General features: G+C 40.4%; 1 protein-coding gene across 6 annotated transcripts in view; it reads left to right on the top strand.

The window, feature by feature from the left end:
• The first annotated feature begins 3,640 nt into the window (after positions 1 to 3,640).
• LOC146687193 (rho GTPase-activating protein 12-like) overlaps positions 3,641 to 9,757 on the top strand; it is a 62,937-nt gene continuing 56,820 nt past the window's right edge. For 2 of the 6 annotated variants that reach the window (XM_085437887.1, XM_085437886.1), the window contains exon 1: positions 3,649 to 4,020. The gene's annotated coding sequence lies outside the window, so the exon portion shown is untranslated. Of the gene's footprint in view, positions 4,021 to 9,757 lie in introns of all 6 variants that reach the window. The other 4 variants (XM_085437889.1, XM_085437885.1, XM_085437884.1 and 1 more) reach the window with 4 other exon arrangements.

The raw sequence follows: 9,757 nt of genomic DNA, 5'->3' as shown, positions 1-9,757 counted from the left end.
TCCTGTCCTCGCTGGGTCCCTGTCGGTAACTTGTCTCCTTTCACTCGTGTATTCAGGACCTCTTCTTTTTTTTGGTTCTTGTTACTAGTTTGACTGTTGAATCCCTACAGTGTCATGTTTTCTTTTTCAAGGGTGCCTCGCTTCTTCCGTCTTCCCTCCCCACACCTTATAGATTAAAAGACCCGTAACTGTATGCGCCCCCTTTCGGTTATAAATTAGCAGAGTGTCATGCTGGGTTTTATGTACTGTATCTCTTTCTTTGTTCCATAGATGGTGTAGATTTCTATTTCAAAGTGGGGGGTAATGATGGGCGGGTGGAGTGGGATCGTTCAGTTGATGGGTTAAACCTTCGCCGCTGATCAGCCAGTCAGGGAGAGCGGGGTCTATAATTGCACAATGATCTTCTGTTATCATCTGGAGGAAGGGTCTATTTAACTAAATCTAACCAGGGGTGTAGAGTTTTTGTGTTTTTGTTTTTTGTTGGTTTTTTTTAGTGGGTTTTTTTAAATTGTTATTAATTTCCCATCACATCTTTATTTTAACCCTGTGAAGCCCCACTGCATTTGGCAAAGAGCTTGTTGTGATTGTAATCCCAGCATGAGAACACTAACATCTTGTGCAAGTGCAATATACTGTAAAATACACTGTATATCAGTCGGCCGGCAGGTGTGATCAGGGTGTGGTTGCAGTGGTAGTACCTGCCCAATCCTCCTTTTTGTGTTGCGTTTACTTTCACTGGTGTCAAGTCCTCGGTGTGTGCTCTCTTTCTTTGATCACTCTTTCTGAAAAGCTGAGACATGTTGCAGATCTTTTGTTTTGTTTTGTTTTATATAAACCTCATATTCTATATCAAATCTACTGCAGCTGCTGTAATGGAAAGTTAACAAAAGTGCACAGATTGTATAAAAAATCACATATGACCCAAAGTTTTGAGTTTGAAGCTTTTTAGGAAGATTGGTCAAAGAAACTTCTACTGAAAAAGGATACGTTTTGAGACTGGTGGAACGAATGTAGCTGGAAAACAAAAGGAGGGGAAATGATTTTGGCTAAAACCTGTTATCTCCATACAGGAAAGCTGGGTGTAAAACAGCACTTCTTTAGCTGCACTCAGATAAAAAACACTCCACATGTGGCTGTTTTTGAGGGGAGGAGGGGAAGAAAAGTTTTGACAACTGCTTGTTGTCGCTGAAGTGTATTCAGTTGTAATAATTACGCTCTGCAAGATGCAGGGAGGAGTAGCTCCCTGCATCTATGACAGGACAGTGTTTGGTGTCTTATGGAGACGGTTTATACCATCTGTGTAACCTTCTAGATTTAGCTGAGACATTGCCGCGTGGACCTCAAGATGTTCATCCTTTGACCTCCCACCAAAACTGGACACGAAATGGGGAATAAATACAGCAAAAAGATAAATACGTGTGTTTACCTAAATTAAATTTTGCATTAATTCTAAATTAAAAGTGTAGCCACTTTTTTTTTATTACTGTGTAATAGTTGGGCAGTTTTTAAAAGGACAGTTTTGGGGCTCCATCAGTGGACAAGGTACTGGATCATTCCTGGAGAACTGGGGCACAAATGGCTGGGCTCTGATACGGACGGAGACGGGACGTTAATGAGATCAGTTTTGGATTGACTGCATGATGTAAATGTATGTGTGATTAAATAATTATGAGGAAAAAAAACTGCTCCCTCTGTGTTCTGTCATTTGACTCTTGTGAATGTGGAGATGGGTTTCACGTGCCTGTTTCTCTTTTACGTACATACACTGGTCGACTACTTTTTTTTTTTTTTTTTTTTTTTTTGGTTTGTGGCTTTGTTCTGAGAACTCTCCTGGAATTAGAGATGGGGTCTTCTTTCATGCTTTAACACAGTCACTTCAAGCAAATCCAGGTACATATAAAATATTTCCCCAGTCTTAAGTGGAGGGATTTGCCACTGAGTGGCATCAGCCCACTAGATGGTTTTACAAAGTGTGAAAATTGCTGTGAGGAAAGCTGCAGTTAGCTAACACAGAAAGACAGCAACTCACACCTACAGCCATTTTAGAATCACCAATAAATCCAATTTACAGTCATGGCAAAAAGAAAGTACACCCTCTGTCAGTTCAGGTTTTACATATAATTAAAGAAGGGCATAAAATTTGGTGAATACGACCTCAGATGAATGAAATACATGACGTATTGCATGAAGATGAAGCCAAAGTGCAGAAGCAGTACACCTTACTGCTTCATCGTGAATTAAGAGGACAAGTAGCATGTGATCATTTGCAAGTGTGAGCGCCTTGACTAAAGCAAAGGTCTTGGCAGTTTGCTGGTCTGAAGCATTTAGGTGTGTGTAAACACAAGGCCAAGGAGGAGAGGGACCAGCAGTGGTCTTAGAGAAGCAACTTGCTGCCCATTATATTTAAGAACTGACAGGGGATATACTTGCTGTCCTGATGACTGAACCCATCTTTGAAAAGTTTGCAAACACAGAAAAGTGCCAGTCGGCTGGTGGATTCAAACCTGTGTGCAGTGTGTCGCCCAGCACAACAACTAAAACAAGTGAAAATATAGGACATTTTCTCAGTATGCCGGGGATGTCCCAGCCACAGTGGGACACCTGATTCCCCCAGACTCAGGATGTTAAAGTTGTAAATAGTAAAATTCTATTGTTTCTTGGCCATTGATCAGTGGTCATGACAGTCTGCATGTTAATGATCATGAAACTGACCTCATGACCCCATTGTTAATCAGTGGTGCTAGGTTTGGTCTTTATGCAAATGTACTGTTTATAAAGTTGGGGAAACCTGCAGTCGGCTGAGACTGAAGAAGTCACTTTGATGAGTAATGAAACATTTCTCCCACTGAAAACACAATGTCCAGATCAGCAGAATCAACTTTCTGCGATACTGTATCTTTACAAAACCTTTGCAGTTTTTGTGCTTTTGTAGAGCCGCTGTGATCCATGCATACTAACAAACCTGTAATAACTCCTGAGGGAATACTGATGCTTTTTTCTTTTTAAATAGATGGTTCATTAAAGGCTCATTTGAAGTAAAATCTTGGCCAAATATGCCTCATAAACATCAATGACTTTGATTTCTGTTGTTGCCTCAAGCCATGGGTGTCAAACATGCAGCCTGGGGTCCAAAATGGCCCACTAAAGGGTTCAAACTGGCCAACTGGATGAGTTTGTCTTTATAGTGTTTATAAAAATAAGACAAAGTTAAAAGTAGTGTAAAACTTTTGATGTAGAACAGTGCAGCTTTTGGTCACCATTTGTAGATGGTCTGTGAATTGTAACACACAGGGAAAGGAATGGGCATTTTGTAAACCGTAAAATGATAGTTGATTGATTGTTCATTTGCTGGTCACTCACTTGACAGCACATTGGGCTGATTAGATCATTTTAGGTGTGCCATGAACTAAAAAAAATTTTTTCGTTTTAAAAGCAGACACAATTACGCACAATGTATTTGCAGTTCGCGGTCATCACCGCCAGGTTGCGCTAAATCCCCTTTTGTGTCCGGAACACCTGAAAGTTCGAACCATGTGTATAACTCACAAACAAGAGAAGAGGTCTCACTACGATAGCTAGTGATTAGTCATTAGCCACTTACAACTACAGCATTGCCTGATAAAATAGTGCTAAGTTTAATTATTTTGTTAAATGTGCATGTACAAGACCGGTGACTATGGTAACTTACAATTAGTTAAACCGGAAAGTTTTATTTTTGTGTTTTCCGGAAAATATATAGAATAGCACGTCTTGTCTGCATAGACGATCTTTGCTTGAAGGTAGTTGCGAAGTTCTCGGGGCAAGCGACTCCACGGGAGCGAGCACTGCTGTAGATTACACACCGGCTAGGGAAGAGCAGGACGGACTGGAACGCCGCTCTCCGACAAACCTGACAAGTAGGGAAATAGTTTCACACGGTGGCCGGTCGACGGGGAAGTTTACTGGGAGTTTAACTACACCCGGGAGCACCGTCGTGTCGGTGTGTTCCCCCCTGGGAGCCAGCGGAGGAGGTAGGTGAAGGTGCGTATCTGTGCCTCAGTGCGGGACACTGAGGAATGCTGTAGCCCTGAAAGCTAATTAGCTAGCTAACGTTAGAGGGCAGATTAAAGCAAGACCGAGGAGACCTGCGAGCTGAAACTGAGAGTTAAGACCACAAAACGTGACGTTAAGGTGAAGGTTAAAGCTCTGAACCCACAAAAGAGCCCAAAGCTACTTTCAGACCTAATATATATTTTAAAAAAATCAGAGAAACTTGAATCCTTTTGGGAATACCTTCTAAATTAGCGTTAAGAAAGCGCAGAAATCAGTGTTTACTTTTCTAAGGAGTGTCTTAAACAGATGTGTTATAGTACTTTTTGACTGGCAGGGTTAACCTTATTACCTGAGAGCAGTGAAATGGATCTGCCATAGAGCAGAAATCCTCCCGCTCACACTTTTTTAAATATATGAAATAGTGATAAATGGCTTTTTAAAGTTGATCTGATCCTCGTGGTTTGAAAGCTGCCGTTTAAATCACAGTAGAGCCTATAATCATCACCTCAACGACACAGTCCTATCATGAATTATAATGAAGAACCTTTAATTGTTTCAAAAATGTTCATTCTCTTAAGTTTTGAGGTGATTTAGAAGCAGATGTGTCTATGCCATTAATGAAAGTCTTTCTGACCTTAAAACTAAACCTGTACTTTTTAAAGGGCATAAGTGAGTGTCAGTTGAGCAAGTAGTTAGTTATTTGAGAGTTTGGATACTCTCCCCCAAATCTGCCATTTATGAAAATAAAGCAATATTTGTTTATGAAGTGAAAAAGCAACCAATTTAAAGAGACTGTTAAAGCAGTTTTACTGTTTTTATTTACTTTATTTTTGTAATGATGGGCTTGAGAAAACCTTGCTGGTGACAGAGCTTCACGTGGTGAACAGAAGAGAGATTTTCTATAAAACCTCTTGGTCTTATTGTGGCCAGCATGCCTTTAACATGTTCTTTATTTGTGTTTTGCTTAAAATGTGTACTCTGATTTCTTTCTTTCTCGATTGAGGGAGCTGCAGCTGGCCGTAGTTGGTCGAAGTGGTTCAGGCTGTGGCTTTAACAGTGATAGGGTGGGGGGATGCCGTGGGGAGCTGATTTTGATTTCTCTAGAAGAAAATTATGGTGAGAGCCAGTGTCAAAGTAGGACAGCCAGTGCTGGATCCAGGCTGTTTGAGGCAGCTTGGGCCTATATTTGGTGGCTTCTTTGTGCACGGGGCACAGTGCACTGCTTCTGCTTGTTACAAATAGATACATCGAGAATTAGTTTTACACATTAAAGGGTCTATTTTATGTCCTCACTTTTCCCCCACTCTGAAACTATTCTGACTTTTGTTTGTGAGCTGTTTGCTGGTAACTGTGTTTTTTCTGCTCCAAACAAGTGAAAAGCAAAATATAGATAAGGGCAGTATAAACATAACATTGACACATAAATCTGGACACAAACAATTGCTTATTTGATAGAATTATGGTTCATTTGGAGATGTGTTTGTGGTCCTCTGGTGAATGTAAAGCCAATATTTTTGGTTCCTACCGACTCCTGAGGGAAATGTTTGGCTCTGTAGCGAATAACATTTTTACTACTTTTTGTTCCACTGGGTTGCTTTGTGTGTCTGTGAGTTTGTTTTTCTTTTTGTGTTTTGTGGTTGTTTTTTTTTTTTTTTTTTTTGCTGTTTTAGGGTTTTTTTTTTTAAGCTGTTTGCAGTGGCTTGAAATGGGACATTTAAGAGCCAGAAAGCTAAACAAAGAGCTTGACAACTAAGAGGAACCACATACATCATTTAGATGATAATTTAGATGATTAAAAAAAAAACATGGTCGCAGTAAAGATTTACCAAGGGTCAAACTGAACCCAAATCCCTCTAAAATATCCAAACTGCTAAAGCTTTGCTTTTAGCTTCTTCTTTGCTAACTTACCTCTCCATTTTGCAACCATCGTTCTGCAGCTAACAACACAGAATTTAATTCAATAGATGGATTCCTTAAATAAGCTCATTGTTACCAGTCTAACTTTGTGAGATGGGATCAGACTGATATTGGATCCAAATATCTGATATGTGGTGCATTCCTGATTATCACCATGTTTTTAAGAGTATTAGCTATGTGTCTCTTCTAGTGGTGAAGTGGGTCTGGACATAAATGTAAATACCCATACCCCATTTTAACAAACTGTGCCTGCAAACAGGCAATCAGGACGTCTATAAGGTTGCAGTGTCACAGATATGCGGTCACTGCCCTTAGCCTTGGTCTTGCCAAAGAGACTGACCATCCAACCTTGAGCAACTTCCTCCATGTCCACCGATTATTTCCATCATCACAGCCTCTTTTGCTAGCTGTTGTTGGCAGCAAGAGCAAACACACGCATGTGCTCTTGACATCTGAACAGTGAATGACCCAGTGGAAAATAATTAGTGCTTTTCGAGACTCATGCTAATGTTCTGTTACATCTGATCGGCTCCCACAGGCCAGAGTGATTTGCGCTTTGTGTTACAAAGTTGGATAGTTCTAATAGATGTGACCAAAGTTTCTAATAATGAGGTCAGCTTGTACTACCTAAGAGCCAAAAGCTCGCATTTCAGACGGCTCTAAAAACTCTGAAGTTTTTTTTTCTCTCCTTGGCTCTGAATGATGTCAGTGAGAGCAGATATCTGTGATCTGACATCCCACCCACCTGCTGTTCACACCTTCCGTACTGTGGGGCCACCAGTTGTAATAAAAATACAGATTAAGATGAGGCAGATCACATCCCAGCAAACTAAATGTGGAGCAAAGAGTATGCTTGCATGAGACAAGTAACTGATGCTGAGAGTTCATTGGCAGTTTTTATATCATGCAGAAATGTGGATGATTCGTACGCATTTGTAACCCTTTCGATACATACAAGTGTAAATGACCCCCGTGTGGGGGTTGTGAGACAAATTTCATGCTGCCAGCTTTGCAGATCCACAAATGTAAGCTGTGTCCATCATCTGGGCTTCCTCCGTATTCCTTCCTTAATGTTAGCCTGCTGTTATTGTACAATGGTAAAATTAACATCAACACAACCACAGTGTTTCCACATCTGCAGCTGAGCACTCACTGACTTTCCCCAGCAGAAAAACATTTCAGGATGCAGCAGCAGCTTATTTGATTCATCGAAGCACGTGCTTGTGAGTCCTCAAACATTACACACAAATCACTGCACACATTTGTTAATCTTAGTGTACGCTGGTGGATAATGTCATATGCATTTGTAACCCTTATGAGACATATTTCTCTCCATATTATATATCCAACTTAAAAACCACAAACAAGATGGTTTGTTATAATCAGTATTTTTTTATTTTAATGTATATTTCTCACATTTCCCCTTGCAGTAAGTACATTTATTAAGGATAAATGGAAGCTCTGATTTGTTTTCATGGCCTCATTCATGTCCATTTTTCCTCCTCCAGTGACTGTTAAAACTCTTAAAGTTGTTCATTTTCATAGTGTAGAATACACCCGTTATTACCACATCTTTTTGAGCCACACGATGCTTGTCAGGCTGACGGGATAATGATATTTCTTTGTTCATTAATAAGAGAAAAGCAAACGACCAAAGCTATAAAAATAAATGTCCAACAGCAAAGACTTAAATTGAATTGAACACACATTACTTAAGATGTGGGTTGAAGCTCTGGCTTATTACACCTACCTTTTTTTTTTAAATATATATACAGTAGGGGTGCAACGATATTCGTATCGATATTGAACCGTTCGATACAGTGCTTTCGGTTCGGTACGCATATGTATCGAACAATACAACATTTGTAATTTATTTTATCAATTTTCCTTCTGACGATGCTGTCTGTGTTGAGCGCTCAGTGAATCTGTGTTCGACTACTCCACCTAGGCTGCACTGTCGAGCGCAGATCCACTGAGCGCTCAACACAGACAGCATAGTCAGAAGGAAGAGCGCAGGGCAAGCTAGCGAGACAGAAGTTAAGCTCTACTTGCAACAGGCAAATTGAACCTCATTCAGATCTGGCGTTTGGAATTATTTTGGTTTTCATGTGACGTATGACCCTGAAGGTAAGCGAGTCATAGACTAAAGTAAAACAGTATGTTGGATGTGCCATGCAATGCTCAATTACATTGGTGGGAGCTAGTGTGTTAGTGCAGTTAGCTCGTTAACGTGTTGGCCGTCTAGCCCCATGCACGGAGTGATCGGCGGTAGCTCGTTAACGGAGATTTGCCGTGTTGTGGCGTTAAGGTCATTTCAACGAGATTAACCTGAAAGCACTAGTGGGAACACAACGAATATGACTGCACATTTACGCCGACATCATCCTAGTGCAAAGACAAGTGGAAGCAGACAAAAAAAAGCAAGCATGCTACTAACTTTAGCCGAGTCATTTAGACAGCTGTTAGCACATGATTCTCCTTATGCTGCTGAGAATATAGCCCAGAAGAAGCGGATAGTATAGCTTTTATTTTGGAAAGAGCCATTTCTCTGTAATAAACTCTCTTTTCCAAAGATGAGTGATTCCTCAATCAGATACAGGGCTCGCAATATCGCTAGCCCGACGTCCCGGAGCTAGCGATTTTTTTCAGTCGGGCTACCAAAATCTTTCTCTTCCCTGCCCGTCGGGCTATTGTAGGAAAAATATATGTCAATGCTTTTGCATTCTTTCAGAAATGTAGCTGGGTAATTATGTCATTGGCATCGGTGAGCCACTGTCAATATGTGACATATTGAAGTCGCGTTTGAATTTGCGCTTGTTTTTTTGCTTTCACTTTGCAATCGTGCGAACTGTGTATAGAGAGTGACAGCACTGATCTGTGAGTGATGATAATTTGTGCACCAATTCCTCTGACATCGTCTTATTAATCGTTAGCTTACTATGCAAACATGACAAGTGAAATCTCCCGCAGCTTACACATGTGAGAGGTTGATCGCGCAGAGAATCGCTGAGCTTATGTGAGTGAGTGTGTAAAAGCATTTCAGTTCTGCTGAGCCAAATAAGACAGGTCAGGGTGAAGAAGTGACAGCCAAAGAAAAGCTTACCACAAAACGGAGAAGTTATGACAAATCAGACTATAAGGCAAAAAGAAAGTGCAGCTTTATGGTTTCATGGACAAAAGAATTTCTGTGGCTGCGATATGATGAGCTAAATAACCAGGGCTGCACATAAGTGGTCCGCAGGTGCGCATTCGCTGTCAAAATAAAAAACACGCACAAGGGTTAGGGTTAAATTTAAAAACTGTACTTTTGAGTTAAAATATATATTTATAATTTTAATAAATGACAAATTAAAAATGCATGAACATTTTTTTGTATCGAAAAAATATCGAACCGTGACACCAAAGTATCGAACCGAACCGAACCGTGAATTTTGTGTATCGTTGCACCCCTAATATACAGCATAGTCTAAATGGCAAGTCATTTATAGCAAGATTTCATCTCTAAAAGACCAAAGAAAACATATTGAAAGTAAATGTGTTGGCTTTTGTTTAAATATAAAAGATCAGGGGAACGGGGGGGGGGGGGGGGGTGTGCACAGTCACCCTAATCATATTTAAAGGCATGGAAGCAGAAACATTATCAAGTTTAGACCATGATGCTGAATAAATTGAGTAACTTATGTTTCTGAAAAGTTCATGTTCTCAGCCTGTATTAGTGCTTAAATGAGGAAAGCGCGGCTGATTGCCATCTCTCCCCAACCCCGTTCCCTTTAAATACCTCCACAATGGGAATTTGCTTTCTCTGATG

Source organism: Copadichromis virginalis, linkage group LG18 (assembly GCF_057382275.1).
Source record: "Copadichromis virginalis isolate Kocher_CV1m ecotype Utaka linkage group LG18, C_Virginalis_male_GT1.1, whole genome shotgun sequence".
NCBI lineage: Eukaryota > Metazoa > Chordata > Actinopteri > Cichliformes > Cichlidae > Copadichromis > Copadichromis virginalis.
The sequence above is the reverse complement of the archived record's forward strand: the minus strand, read 5'-3'. Positions and strand labels throughout refer to the sequence as shown.